The following is a 15433-nucleotide window of genomic DNA, read 5'->3' as shown; positions in this document are numbered from 1 at the left end:
CTACAGGTAAAAGTAGTGAACAGCACTGTTGACCATAAATTCAGGCTAGTCATCATTAGCTATGCTGTGAAGCTGAGCACTTTATGCTTGGAACAGTCCAGATATGCTGGATAACTATCAATTAAAAGAAAGATTTATATTTGTATAGCATTTCGGCATGGGGGAGGTGGTGGCATCATGGTATTGACACTGGACTAGTAGTGACCCAGAGATGGTAATGCTCTGGGGACCAGGGTTCAAATGGTGAAATTTGAATTAAAAAAAACATCTGGAATTAAAAAAAGTCAAATGATGAGCATGAAACCGTTGTCAATTGTCATAAAAAACCCATCTGGTAAGGATCTGTCGCCCTTGCCTGGCCTGGCGTAAATGTGAATCTAGTTCCACAGCAATGTGGTTAACTCTTAAATACCCTCTGAAATGGCCTAGCAAGCCACTCAATTGTACCAAACCGCTGAAAATCCTAAAAGGAATGTAACCTGACAGACCACCTTGCATCGACCTAGGTACTGGAAGTGACAATGGCAAACTCAGCCCTGCTGACCCTGCAAGGTCCTCCTCACTAACAGCTGGGAACTAGTGCCAAAATTGGGAGAGCAATAGTTTGACATAGTCATACTCAAGGAATTGTACCTTACACTATCACCATCCCTGGTATGTCCTGTCCCATCAGCAGGACAGACCCAGCAGAAGTAGTGGCACAGTGGTATACAGTCGGAGGGAGTTACCCTGAGAGTCCTCAACGTCGACCCTGACTCCGGTCAAACGTGGGCAAGGAAACCTCTTGCTGCTTACTATGTTCCCCTCAGCTGATGAATCAGTATTCCTCCATGTTGAACACCATTTGGAGGAAGCACTGAGGTGGCAAGGGTGCAGAATGTTTTCCGGGTGGGGGATTTCCGTGTCCATCACCAAGAGTGGCTTGGTAGCCGCACCACAGACTGAGCTGGCCAAGTCCTAAAGGACATAGCTGCTAGACTGGGTCTGCGGCAGGTGGGGAGGGAACCAATAAGAGGGAAAAACATACTTGACCTCGTCTTCATCAACCTGCTTGCTGTAGATGCATCTGTCCATGATAGTGTTGGCAGGAATGACCACCACACAATCCTTGTGGAGGTGAAGTCCAGTCTTTACATTCAGCATACCCTCCATCATGTTGTGTTTGAGGTTCTCTCAGCTTGTTTGGATGAGAGTAGGGGCGGCAGAATGGATGTGCAAACTGACCATGGTACAGGAAACCACTCCTACAAGGAGCAAAAAGGAACCTAGTGGTAGTAAGGGACAGTACACCGAGGGGGATTGACACTGTTCTCTGCAGTAAAGAATGAGAGTCCAGATGGCTGTGTTGCCTGCCTGGTGCCAGGGTTCGGGACATCTGCTCAGGGCTGGTGAGGAACTTACAGTGGGAGGGGGAGGATCCAGTTGTCATGGTCCACATAGGTACCAATGACATAGGTAGAACTAGGAAAAAAGTTCTACATAGTCAGTATGAGGAGCAAGGCACCAAATTAATAAACAGAACCTCGAAGGTAATAATCCCTCAGTTATTATCCAAGCCACATGCAAATTGGCATAGGGCAAAGAAGATTAGAGAAATGAATGTGTGGCTCAAAGACTGGTGTGGGAGAAGTGGGTTCCAGTTCTTGGGGCACTGGCACCAGTACATGAGAAAGTGGGATCTGTGCCGTTGTGACGGTCTACACCTGAACTGTGCTGGGACTGATATTCTAGCGAGCCACATAACTAGGGAAGTAGAGAATATTTTAAACTAAATAGTGGAGGGAAAGGGATCAAATTTGGGAATATGTGGTTAACCAAGGAGAAGAGACAAGGCGAGAAAGAAAGGTGCTAATATGGGAAATGATAAACAGAACATGACAGGAAGGGGTAGAGTGTACAAATCTAAAAGTAAAACAGCAGCCAAAGCTAGAAGTTAAAAATAAGGATAAAACTAAAGGCTCCGAATTTGGATGCACGTCACATTTGAAACAAAACAGATGAACTGATGGTACTTATTTATTTTTATTTGCCTTATCTGATAGCCATCACAGAGACATGGCTGCAGGATGTCATAGATTGGGCCCTGAAAGTTGAAGGGTACATGACTTTTAGGAAGGACAGGAAATGAGGAAAAGATAGAGTGGTGGCTCTGCTAATTAATGATGGTATTAGCACAGTAGAGAGGGATGACATAAGTTCAGGAAACCAGGATGTAGAAGCGGTGTCGCTAGAGATGAGAAATGATAAAGGCAAGAAATCACTTGTGGGAGTGGTGTACAGTCCCACTAATTGTAACTACATGGCAGGACAAAGTGTAAAAGAAGAGATGATGGGAGCTTGTTAGAAACGTACGGCGATAATCATGGGGGTTTTTAATCTACATATAGACTGTGTTATGAGACAATCTTTTGGTAAAGCTGAGTTCTTTAAAAAATCAGGGAGGGAAACTTTAAAAAACTGTCATCACCTATATTTTTAATTGGTATGTTTGAGATGCAACTCTAAATTCAGGAATCAGACCACTAGTTCTCGAGAAGTTTTGTATTAAACAAAATGAAACATTTTATTAAGTTACAACACATTAAACACACATACATGGCTACAAATTACTACTATCACAACTTTTAACAAATTCCCAAACTAATCTCCATTAAGGCAACAGCAACCCATAGACTTAACCAGACACCAGGCAAAGCATTTTCACTTTACAAATTCTTTTCATTTTGGTTCCTGTGGAGACAGTTGTAGGCTTACAACTACTTTGATCTTACATTGCCTCTGTCCTGCATACACACAACTGTGAAGTTATACCTAGCACAGCTCATTGAATATTAATTATCATTGTATTACCAGCTGCTTCTAACAATAAAACCCCTTTTATAGTGCCAATTTTATTAGTAATATAAGCATATTGCTTGGTCGCTGCTAGCTAGGTGCCAGATTTCACTCACCTTCTTGAGTGCTGTATTGAAAAATGCAAATGCACTCTATCTCTCTTAAATCTCAAAACTAGTACACATCAAAGCACCCAGACTAGCTATCTTTAATCCAATTAAGACACATCCACAGACTAAATCTCTATTTTAAAAGAAAAATATTTTCCAATAATATATACATTAATAGCTTCATGACAACTGGAAAAATCAGATGTGCATAGGTAGCCTAGATGAGGAGTTCACAAAATGTTTTTGGGATAGTTACTTAGAACATGTTCTGGAGCCAACCACAGAGCGGGCTGCACTAGAATAAAAGCAAAATACTGCGGATGCTGGAAATCAGAAATAAAAACAGAAAATGCTATAAAAGCTCAGCTGGTCTGGTAGCATCTGTGGAGGAGGAACAGAGTTGACGTTTTGAGCTAAAGAGATGTCAGAGCTAAAGAGAGAATAAACAAGGGAATGAAAGGCTACCTATGGTAGGTGGGAGGTTACAGTCAGATCAGCCATGATCATATTGAATGGTAGAGCATAATTGAAGGGCCGAGTGGCCTACTCCTCCTCCTAGTTCATATATTCGTACGTAGCTAGGACACTGGCATCGACCCTGCAATGTGAAAAATTGCCCAGGTATGCCCTGTACACACGAAGCAGGACAAATCCAACCCAGCCTAATACCACCCCATTAGTTTACTCTCGATCATTGTTAAATTGATGAAAGGGGTCATCAACAGTGCTTTCAAGCGGCACTTGCTTAGCAGTAATCTCCTCACTGACATTTAGTTTGGGTTCTGCCTGGGCCACTCAGCTCCTGACCTTATTACATGGCCACAAATTACTACTATCATAACTTTTAACAAATTCCCAAACTAATCTCCATTAAGGCAACAACAACCCATGGACTTAACCAGACACCAGGCAAAGCATTTTCACCTTACAAATTCTTTTTATTTTGGTTCCTGTGGAGACAGTTGTAGGCTCACAACTACTTTGATCTTACATTGCCTCTGTCCTGCATACACACAACTGTTAAGTTATACCTAGCACAGCTCATTGAATATTAATTCTCATTGTATTACCAGCCGCTTCTAACTATAAAACCCCTTTCATAGTGCCAATTTTATTAGTAATATCAAACGTAGACAAAAGAGCAGAATTCCAAAGGTGGAGGTGAGAGCAACTGCCCTTGAAATCAAGGCAGCATTTAATAGAGCGTGGCATCAAGGAGCCCCAGCAAAACTGGAGTCAATGGGAATCGGGGTGGGTCGGGGGTGGCGGGGAGGACTCCCCGCTGGTTAGAGTCACACCTAGCACTGTGGAAGATGGTGGTTGTTGTTGGAGGTCAGTCACCTCAGTTCCAGGGTATAACTGCAGGAGTTCCTCAGGGTAGTGTCCTCGGCCCAACCATCTTCAGCTGCTTCACCACTGACTTTCCTTCCATTATAAGGTCAGGAGTTACAAGATTCACTGCTGATTGCACAGCATTAAACACCGTTCACGATTCCTCAGATACTGAAGTAGTCCATGTCCAAATGTAGCAAGACCTGGACAATACCCAGGCTTGGGCTGACAAGTGGAAAGTAACGTTCATGCCACAGAAGTGCCAGGCAATAACCATCACCAACAAGGGAGAATCTAATCATTGCCCCTTGACGTTTAATGGAATTTCCATCACTGAATCCCCCACTATCAACATCCTGGGGGCTACCATTGACGAGAAACTGAACCGCACTAGCCATATAAATACTGTGGCTATAAGAGCAGGTCAGAGGCTAGGAATCCTGTGACGATTAACTCACTTCCTGACTCCCCAAAGCCTGCCCACCACAAGTTAGGAGTGTGATGGAATACTGTCCGCTTGCCTGGATTAGTGATGCTCCAACAAAACTCAGGAAGCTTGACACCATCCAGGACAAAGTAACCTGCTTGATTGGTACCCCATCCACAAATATTTACCCCCTCCACCCCTGGCACACAGTGGTAGTAGTGTATATCATCTACAAGATGCACTGCCGGAAGTCACCAAGTCTCCTTAGCACCTTCCAAACCTGTGGTCACTACCATATAGAAGGACGTGGGCATCTGATAGATGGGAACACCACCACCTGGAAGTTCCCCTCCAAGCCACTAACCATGCTGACTTGGAAATATATCGTTGTTCCTTCACTGTCACTGAGTCAAAGCCCTGGAACTCCCACCCTGATAGTGCTGTGGGTATACCTACACCACACGGACTGCAGCGGTTCGAGAAGGCAGTACATCACTTCTCAAGGGCAGCTAGGGATGGGGAACAAATGCAAGCCTAGCCAGAGATGCCCACATCCCATGAATGAATAAAAAAAAGCACTTTTCATGACCACTATATGATCGGTTTAAAAAGTTTAAATGTGACAATTTTAGTATTTGATAGTTTGTAAGGGAGTGTTAAGAATCAGGATTTTTCTGAATGTTTATCGATAAAGCTTCTTGTTTATTGTCTCTTTCCCTGTTCCCAATCGTAGCTATTAATTATATTGTGTATTTGAATATGTGACCAAATCATAGAATGGCTACAGAGAAAGAGGTCATTCAGTCTGTTGTGCCCATGCCGGCTCTCTGCAAGAACAACTCATCTCGTCCTACTCCCCTGCCTTTTCCCCATAGCTCTGCAAATTTTTTCTTTGGATAATTGTCCAATCCTCTTTTGAAAGCCTTCAATGACTCTGCCTCCACCACACTCTCATGCAGTGCATTCCAGGTCTTAACCACTTGCTACTTAAAGTTTCTCCTTATATCACTGTTGCTTCTTTTGCCAATCACCTTAAATTGACGTCCCCTGGCTCTTGCCCCTTCCACCAAACGTAACAGTTTCTCTATATCTGTTCTGCCCTAACCTCTCATAATTTTGAACTCCTCTATCAAATCTTCTCTAAGACGAACAGCCCCAGCTTCTCCAACTGTCCGTGTAACTGAAGTCCCTTATCCTCAGATCCATTCTTGTAAATCTTTTCTGCACTCAGATACCTTCACATCCTTCCTGTGTGTGGCATCCAGAATTGGACACAATGCTCTCTAGTTGATGCCAACCCTAAAGGTAGTGTTGTAAACTGCAGATTGGGAGAAGTGAAACTTGTTTGAGCGTAGTTATTGAAGAATGCATAGGGTAGAGCAGTCTTCCAAAAGGAATTCTAAGGGAAACTTTCAAATGCTGGGTCTCATTTTTCACTTAAAAGTCCAGTGAGGATCACATTCGCTCAATTGCCTGATTGAATCAACTTTCAGGTAGGCCTTTAAATCAGTGCTCTGCACTCCCATTCAAAACAGATAAGTGGCTTTTAGCTTACACAAGTCAGCATCCTGTGACTGTTGGACAACCCCAACTGCAAATTTCAAAGGTTGTACATGGCTAATGCAATTTCATTAGGCACTGAAAGCCCATTAGAGTTAATGGAGAGAACTCTAATAACCTATGTTTTGAAATTTTAAACAGATTTTTGAGGTGCTCCACAAAATTATTCTGGCCTGCTGCCTGATCATTCTTGCAATCCATTTTCCCTCAGGATCTGGTCCCTTTTCAACATACCTTGGGTGTTCACCAAATGAGTGCTGTTGCTGAACGATTTTCAATTGCTAGAAATTGGTGAGCTCCAATTGGGTGTACCTTTGGCACCGAAAACTTGGTGAGAAAATGTTAATAAGGCTTGAACCTTGAACAGATTGCAAGAATGGTCATTTAAGCCTCTGGGGTTTCCACAGACAGACAAGTTCCACTGAGACTGGGACTTTTCAAACTCCCGTGTTGAGAGGTGATTTGGGCATAGTACTGATGTTGATCTCATCAGTGCCGAACTGGATGTCTCTCTTCACCCCTGCGCCCCCCCCCCCCCAACACCAATATTGGTTCAATATTATTGAACCTTAATTTCATTCATGCATTATCCTTCCAAAATTCAGATGATTTTACTCCTATTATTTTACCCTTGAAGTAGCACTGTGCAGGAACATTGGGATAGGCAAAGGTAGATAGATACAAGCAGAATACAAAAGGAGTGATTAGTTGATTTTTGTATGCAACGTGACATGGTTTCTTTTCTAAATTTTGTTTGGAATATTTATTTTCTGGTGGCTTTTAAGTTTGTATTGTGGCCAAGTGGACACTCTGCACTTACCTACAGAGGAAAGGCAAGGTGTAGGACTGGTGGTGAGTGTGAAGTTGTGGTTGTGGTTACTGGTATCACACTCATAATATTTTCATGAACAGTACGGACAGAAAAGTTACTTTCCTCCTCCTTCCTCCTCTTTTCCTCTTTCTCCTCCTCCTCCACGTCCTCAGCTGCTTGCCATATAACTTATGTCATGGCCTGTCCCCTCATGATGGCCAGCTTGTGCAGCATCCGGGCTTAACACTTGCTCTGCTGAGTACTGTAGGGTCCTTCCAGAGTACCCCAGTGGATGTGTTGATTCAGCAAAAACATGGAGGCAGGAAGTTGGTGTCAGGATGGGTTGGAGTGAAAGAGGGAAAACAACAAGTACAAATGAAAGATCAGGAATATTGATTCTGTCATGAAGAAGTTAGATGGCCAGTAAAAAATAGTCTTTGCGAAAACCTGGAATGAGATGACAACTGGTGCATAAATGAAGTTAATTTCAATGAGTCATGAAAAAAGGCATATTAAAAAATGAGGTATAAGGAAATAGCTGAGTAAAGCAACAACAACCACTTGCACCTTTCACATAGAAAAATCACTAAAGGTACTTCATAGAAGTGGAATCATCCAAAAGTTGACAATCAAAGAAGAGAAAACTAGGATGGATGACTAAAAGCTTGATCAAATTCACAGGTTAATGAATGCTCTTAAAGGAAGGGAGGAAGGTTGAGCGTTTTTGGGATGGAATTCAGAGCTTAAATCCTATACAGTTGAAGGCAGTGGTATAGTAAAGAGTATGATGAAGGATGTGGCGAATGCACTAGAGGCCAGAGTTGGAGTAACGCAAAGTACTTGGAGGGTCATGAAGCTATTTAGAGTTAGGGAGATATTGAGCGAGGCCATGGAGGGATTTAAATGTGTGAATAAAAACATTAAATTATGGCTTTCAAGGAGGGATGATGGTTGAACAGAACTTGTTGAGGGAAGAGATTAAATTATGGAGTTACGGGAAAGGTAGTATTACAACCGGGATAGGAAGTGTGCACAGTTAATCTAGCCTCACCACTCCACAGGTCACACAATTAGTTAAGTGTGTAATGCACTCACCAAAATGACCAATTATTTACCTTCACTACCATTTGACCCAGAACAAAAGAGACTTCAACTATGTTTCTTTCAATAAACTCAATGATCGATTTATTATAAAATGAAACTTTTTTAAAAACAATTTGCAAGAACTGGTTAAAACACGATTTGTAATCTGGAAGGGTAACTATCCTTAAAATTCTCTAGCACGCGCGCATGCGTGCACACAAAGAAAAGACGAACAGTTAAGGTCTCTGCACAGATGGGTGGTTGAAGAAAGGAATTTAGAAAATAAAGGATAAAGTTCATGGGCTTTCGATGTTCTCGATCTGGCGCTCCCTCATGTGAAGACAGATTGCTAGTTCTAGTAGATGCCTGGAGATTCTCACCAACCGAGCTTTAGCATGGAGGAAAATAGAGCAGGATCACTCCTCCTTGTTTCAGTCTCTTAGGCTTCCAAAGACAGACAAGTTCCACTGAGATGACAATTCCTATCCGGATACTGATAACCATTCTACTTCATATGAGCCTTTTTAAAAAAAAAAGGATCATCTTCCAAATGCCCGGATAATGCAATACCCTTCCATATTTTAAAGAAAATATTGTCCTGGAAGATAAGGTTCTAATAATAGGCATGGATTTATGTGGCAAACACCACGTTCAAGTACTTGAAAGGAAGTGGCAATTGGATAATGGGGTTGAGGGTGCTTTTTTAGAGGAGGAGTGGAATCATGTTGATTTTGAAATGTTGGGGTCAGTACCTGAACAGAGGGAACCATTTACAATGTCAGGGAGCTGGAAGAGGGGACCAGGCAGGAAGATGATTAAAACATATGGGGATAATGTTGGGAGGGAAAAAAGCAAGGAATAACAACAGTAACTTGTATTTAGGTAGCAGTTTTAACATAGTTCAAGAGACAATGGGGAAAACTTGAATCCCATTCAACCCTATCTGAGAACAAAGTCAGGGAGATTGTGAAACCACTACAATGGTTATCTCTGTGAACCTTTGGAGGAGATGTAGGATAATGTAAATAATGTAATCAATAGAGTCTGAGACTTGGAGGAGATGTGGTGAAGAGGGTTAATGCCAAATATATAATAAGACAGCCTGCATCATTGGTGATGTAAGGTCACGTGATAATATTGCCAACTGAGGGAAGGTTCCATGTAAAGCCTTGTGCTAAGCTTTGTCCTGTGTATACTTAGAAGAATGTTTAATAAAAGGTAGCATTTGCCAACAGCCTTGCCTCACGCAGTCTCAATCAATCCTAATTTAAGGACAACCCTAAGCTAAGACACCCAATGATGATGATAGACTTATGAGGAAAGGTTGTGCAGATTGGGCCCATACCACTGGAGTTTAGAAAATGAGAAGTGATCTTATTGAAGCATAAAAGATTGAGGGGGCTTGACAGGGCAGATGCTAAGAGGATGTTTCCCCCTGTGAGGAAGCTAGAACAAGGGGATGCAGTTTCAAAATAAGGGGTCTCCCATTTAAGATGAAGATAAAGAGGAATTTCTTTTTTCAAAGGGTCATTAGCCTTTGGAATTCACTACCCCAGAGAGCACTGTAGGTTAGTTCATTGAATCTATTCAAAGCTGAGTTAGACAGAACTTTGATCTACAAGAGAGTCAGTGATTATGGAGGCATGCAGGAACGTGAAGATAAAGCCACAATCAGATCAACCATGATATTATTGAATGGCAGAGCAGGTTCAAGGGCCATTGGCTAACTCCTCCTAATTCTTATGTTCTTATTGCCTCTATTCCTCAAAGTCTCTTGACTAGGCCTATAACCCCAACAGTCCCTGCATCCCAAGAAATGGGAGAGAGAGTCTTCACAATAACTTATGGATATTATCTAATGCACTGTAGAGTGTCCAGTGGAAGAAATAGATCCTGTTGAGTTTGTTTGGAACAATTTGCAATGTTAATCATGGAGATGATGGCGAGGGAGCTAGTGGTGAGCAAAAGGTCAGTCAGGATCACACTTGTGGGCAGAACAGGGCATTCAGCATATCTTTATGCTGACCATTTCACTCATGAATATGCCCCATGACTTTAACCTGTTGCTCTCTGTTCCCTTTTCCCTCTCTTTTGTTTAGCTCAGGAGCTTAATTACTGTTTCCAGCTTTCAATTCTGACAAAAGGCCCACAGCTCTCTGTGCATGTTAATGAATCTGCTGAGTATCTCCAGCATTTCCTGTTTTACGCCAAAGCTTGTGTCTTGTAAAGATTTTTCATTATTTACTGTAGTTTCCCATTTTCTATTTTCATTACTTTTGCTAGCAGAGCTATTGCAGCAGGCAACTCACTCAATTGATTCATATACTAAAACAGAAGTGGTGTTGTAAGCAATTTGAACATGTGATTAAGTATCACATGGTTTAGATAGTGATGATGTTAGGATTTATTTTAATGTTCATAACTTTGATGGAATACAAGAGAACTCGAATTTTAAACATTCCAATGACATTTTTAGGAATTCCTTTCTATTGTCACTCTGTGACACTCATGCTCCCAGCTCCCATAAGGGTATAGTCCTTGAAATTTTGAGGAGTTGGTGGGAGACAAGTGAAATCCTATGGAAATGATTTAAAACAGCTGAAAATTTCTGTTCACATTATTAGTTCGGGGTTTCCCCTACCCTCTTGGTAAAGTTATGGTAGGAGATGAGGATATCCCTCGAGGAATTTCCAGGTCATACAGTCTGTCAAATACAACAACTTATATTGTGTTATTAACATTGTGAAGCACTTTGGGGCATTTTACTGAAACTTAATCAAAAAAAGGATGTTAAACCAAGGAAGGAAATATTAGGAGTTATCAAAACTTTGTCACTGAAGTAGGTTTTAAGGCAGATCTTAAAGGAGGAGAAGGAGCTGAAGAGCTGTCAGGATTTATGAAGGGGATCCGAGAGAGTGACGCCTTGACGACTGAAGGCACAATCACCAAAGGTGGGCAAAAGAAGCAGGAATGAACAAGAGGCTGGAGTCAGAGGAACATGCTGCAATGCATGTAAAAAAATAGAATGATGGTGAAGGGCCAGTTCATGAATGTTTTTAACCACAAAGGTGAGAATTTTAAATTGGAAGTGTTGCGGCAAGTATCTAATATTGGTCAGTAAGGAAAAGAGTGGCATAGGACTTGGATACAGGATAGAATATGGGCAGCAGTTTTGGATGAACTAAAGTTTGCAGAGGGTGATTCATGGGAAGCCAACATAGAGAGCATTAGAATAATTGAGCCTGGGGGTGACAAAGGCATGGTTGAAAGTTTCAGGGTGCAATAGCATTCGGACTGAAGTATTGATAGAGGTGAGTGATATGCAGGAAAAATTTAATGAAGATAAAGTTCAGCTTGGCACCTAATAGAATGCAGAGGATACAAACAGCCTGACACTGTGACTAAATTGAATTTGTGGACAGGGTACAGAGTTTGTGGTGGAAGGCTGAAAGTAGTGTCTTCAACTTTACCATTGTCCAGTAGATGTAATACATTTGGATTTCCAAAAAGGCATTTAATAAGCTACCACACATAAGACTACTTAATAAGTTAAGAGCTCACGGTGTTGGGGTAGTATATTAGCTTGGATAGAGGACTGACTAACTAGTAGAAGACAGAGAGTTGGGATACGGTGGGGGGGGCATTTTCAGGATGGCAACCTGTAATTAGTGGAGTGCCGCAGGGATCAGTGCTGGGGCCATAATTATTTACAATATAATTAATGACTTGGATGAGGGAAATGAATGTACTATCGCCATGTTTGCAGATGACACAAAAATAGGTGGGAAGGCAAGTGGTGAGGACGACACAAGGAGTCTATAAGGGGATATAGACAGGTTAAGTGTGTGGGCAAAAACTTGGCAGATGGAATATAATGTGGGAAAATGTGAAGTTATGCACTTTGGCAGGAAGAATAGAGGAGCTGAATATTATTTAAATGGAGAAAGACTGCAGAAAGCTACATCTCAGAGGTTTGGGGGTCCTTGTGCATGAATCACAAAAAGCTAGCATACAATTTCAGGTAATAGAGAAGGTAAATGGAATGTTGGCCTTATTTCAAAGGGACTGGAGTATAAAAATAGGGACACCTTGCTTAAAACTATACAAGGCACAGTTAGACCACATGTAGAATACTGTGAAAAGTTTTGGTCCCCTTATCTAAGGAAAGGTATACTGGCATTGGATGCAGTCTAGAGAAGGTTCATGAGGTTGATCCCAGGTGTGGAGGGATTTTCTTATGAGGAAAGGTTGAGTAGGTTGGACCTATACTCATTGGAGTTTAGAAGAATGAAAGGTGACCTTATTGAAATATATAAGATTCTTAGGGGGCTTGACAGTGTAGATTTTGAGAGCTTGTTTCCCCTTGTGGGTGAGTCTAGGACCAGAGGGCATAATCTCAGAGTGAGGGGTCGCCCAGTTAAGACAGATGATGAGATATTTCTTCTCTCAGAAGGTTGTTGGTCTGTGGAATTCTTTACCACAGAGAGCTGTAGAGGCTGGGCTGTTAAGTGTATTCAAGGCTGAGAAAGACAGACTTTTAATCAGTAAGGGAATCTATAGTAATGGGAAAAAGACAGGAAAATGGAGTTGAGGATTATCAGATCATCCATGATCTCATTTATTGGCGGAGCAGAATCGATGGTTTGAATGGACCACTTCTGCTTTTGTCTTATGGTCTTTGCTGCAGGAAATTGACTCATTCATGACCGAATAATTTGTTATAGTCACTCAGTCCGAATCGCAGAATTGTTAAAGCACTACTGCTGACAAATCTGTTTGAGTTCCTTGAGGAGGTAATGAGTAGGTTAGACAAAGGAGAGGCAGTGGATGTTATCTACTTGGACTTCCAGAAGGCCTTTGACAAGGTGCCGCACAGGAGGCTGCTCAGTAAGATAAGAGCTCATGGTGTTAGAGGCAAGGTACTAGCATGGATAGAAGATTGGCTGTCTGGCAGGAGGCAGAGAGTGGGGATAAGGGGGCCCTTCTCAGGATGGCGGCCGGTGACTAGTGGAGTTCCGCAGGGGTCAGTGTTGGGACCACAACTTTTCACTTTATACTTTAATGATCTAGATGAAGGAACTGAGGGCATTCTGGCTATGTTTGCAGATGATACAAAGATAGGTGGAGGGACAGGTAGTATTGGGGAGGCGGGGAGGCTGCAGAAGGATTTGGACAGGTTAGGAGAATGGGCAGAGAAGTGGCAGATGGAATACAACATGAGGAAATGTGAGGTCATGCACTTTGGTAGGAAGAATAGAGGCATAGACTATTTTCTAAAGAGAATTCAGAAATCTGTAGTGCAAAGGGACTTGCGAGTCCTAGCCCAGGATTCTCTTGAGGTTAACTTGCAGGTTGAGTCGGTAGTTAGGAAGGCAAATGCAATGTTGGCTTTATTTCGAGAGGACTAGAATATAAAAGCAGGGATGTGCTGCTGAGGCTTTATAAGGCTCTAGAAAATTGTGAGCAATTTTGGGCCCCGTACCTCAGGGAAGGATGTGCTAGCCCTGGAGAGGGTCCAGAGGAGGTTCACGAGAATGATCCCAGGAATGAAAGGCTTAACATATGAGGAACGTTTGAGGACTCTGGGTCTATACTCAATGGAGTTTAGAAGGATGAGGGAGGATTTGATTGAAACTTACAGAATACTGAAAGGCCTGGAGAGAGTGGACGTGAGGAAGATGTTTCCATTAGTACGAGAGACTAGGACCTGAGGGCACAGGCTCAGAGTAAAGGGAAGACCTTTTAGAACAGAGATGAGGAGAAACTTCTTTAGCTAGAGAGTGGTGAATCTATGGAATTCATTGCCACAGAAGGCTGTGAAGGCCAGGTCATTGAGTGTATTTAAGACTGAGATAGATAGGTTCTTGATTGGTAAGGGGATCAAAGGTTACGGGGAGAAGGTGGGAGAATGGGTTGAGAAACTTATCAGCCATGATTGAATGACGGAGCAGACTTAATGGGCCGAATGGCCTAATTTCTGCTTCTATGTCTTATGGTCTTATGGTTTCATTTTCAAACTGAAGTGCTCTTCTTTGAAGAGATCATCTCACATGTCAGTGAACTCTTGAAATCTCCTGTATGCATCTTTGGATGGAAAATCTACAACAAAATAATAACCAGAATTTATTTAAGCCATTTATCTTCAGACTATTTAATGTATTCTGCTTTGGAGTTATGCAGATGTTTTTAATTACCAATTTATATTTTTCACTATCACTTTACATTGTTCAAGAAAGCTGTTTCTTTAAAAACTGTAAAGAAAATTGAATGGAAATGTAAATTTCCATTATGTATAATGTGGCTGATTTGCAATAGGGAATAGATTTTAAGCACCAAAAGCCCTATATGTTTATATAGGAAACCTACAATACCCTTATTTCTTGGGTAAACAATATTTAGCTTTCTCTGTTGATACAAATATTCATGAAAATTCAAGTTAGGAACCGGCAGAGCAATGATGTTTTACTTTATGGGATCCATGAGCATCAAGTGCTTTCAGGACATTGTAATTTAAAGTTAATGTTGAAGGAAAACAAGAAATCAAGGCAACATTTTTTCATAGGATGATAACATTGTGGAATAGGTTGTGAAATGGGATGATGGAACAGAAAACATTTTTAAATGGAATGGATGAATTCCTATTAAGGAAGGGAATGCAAACTACTAGTTCTGGAATCACTGTAAAGAGATTTTTGCAAGGTTTGGAATGGTCAGCTGGAGCCACTAATGATCTGCTCCTGTCCAAACATTACGTCACTATGTATACTGTTATTTAGATATATCCTGACTAGATGCCACTGCCTTCTCTTGCAGCATGTCACCACCATTGTCTTAGAATAGCAGTTCCTACTGAATTGGTGTGTATTTTTACTTCGCTTTTATCCGCTAATGTTAACGGATTTCCTTACAAAGGTGACAGTTAAGTGTTACTTTTTTTTAATTCACTCACAAGATGTGATCTTTGCTAACTGGGCCAGCATTTAATGCCCGGCTCTAGTTGCCATTGAGAAGGTGGTGGTGGGCTACCTCCTTGAACCTCTGCAATCCATGTGGTGTAGGTACATCCACATGCTTTAAGAAGGGAGCTCCAGGATTTTGACCCAGTGACAATGAAGGAATGGTGATAAATTTCCAAGTCAGGCTGGTGAGTGGCTTGGAGGGGAACTTGCAGATGGTGGTGTTGCCATCTATCTGCTGCCCTTGTCCTTCTAGGTCGTAGTGGTTGTAGGTTTGGAAGGTATTTCCCAAGGAACTTTAGTGAATTTCTGCAGCGCA

General features: G+C 41.8%; 1 protein-coding gene across 4 annotated transcripts in view; it reads left to right on the top strand.

Annotated features, from left to right (window-relative positions):
- The window catches only part of tec (tec protein tyrosine kinase), a 194689-nt gene that overhangs the window by 123086 nt on the left and 56170 nt on the right, over positions 1–15433 (top strand). The window lies entirely within an intron of this gene.

Source organism: Carcharodon carcharias, chromosome 1 (genome assembly GCF_017639515.1).
Source record: "Carcharodon carcharias isolate sCarCar2 chromosome 1, sCarCar2.pri, whole genome shotgun sequence".
Taxonomy (NCBI): domain Eukaryota; kingdom Metazoa; phylum Chordata; class Chondrichthyes; order Lamniformes; family Lamnidae; genus Carcharodon; species Carcharodon carcharias.
This window is presented reverse-complemented; position numbering and strand designations above follow the sequence as displayed.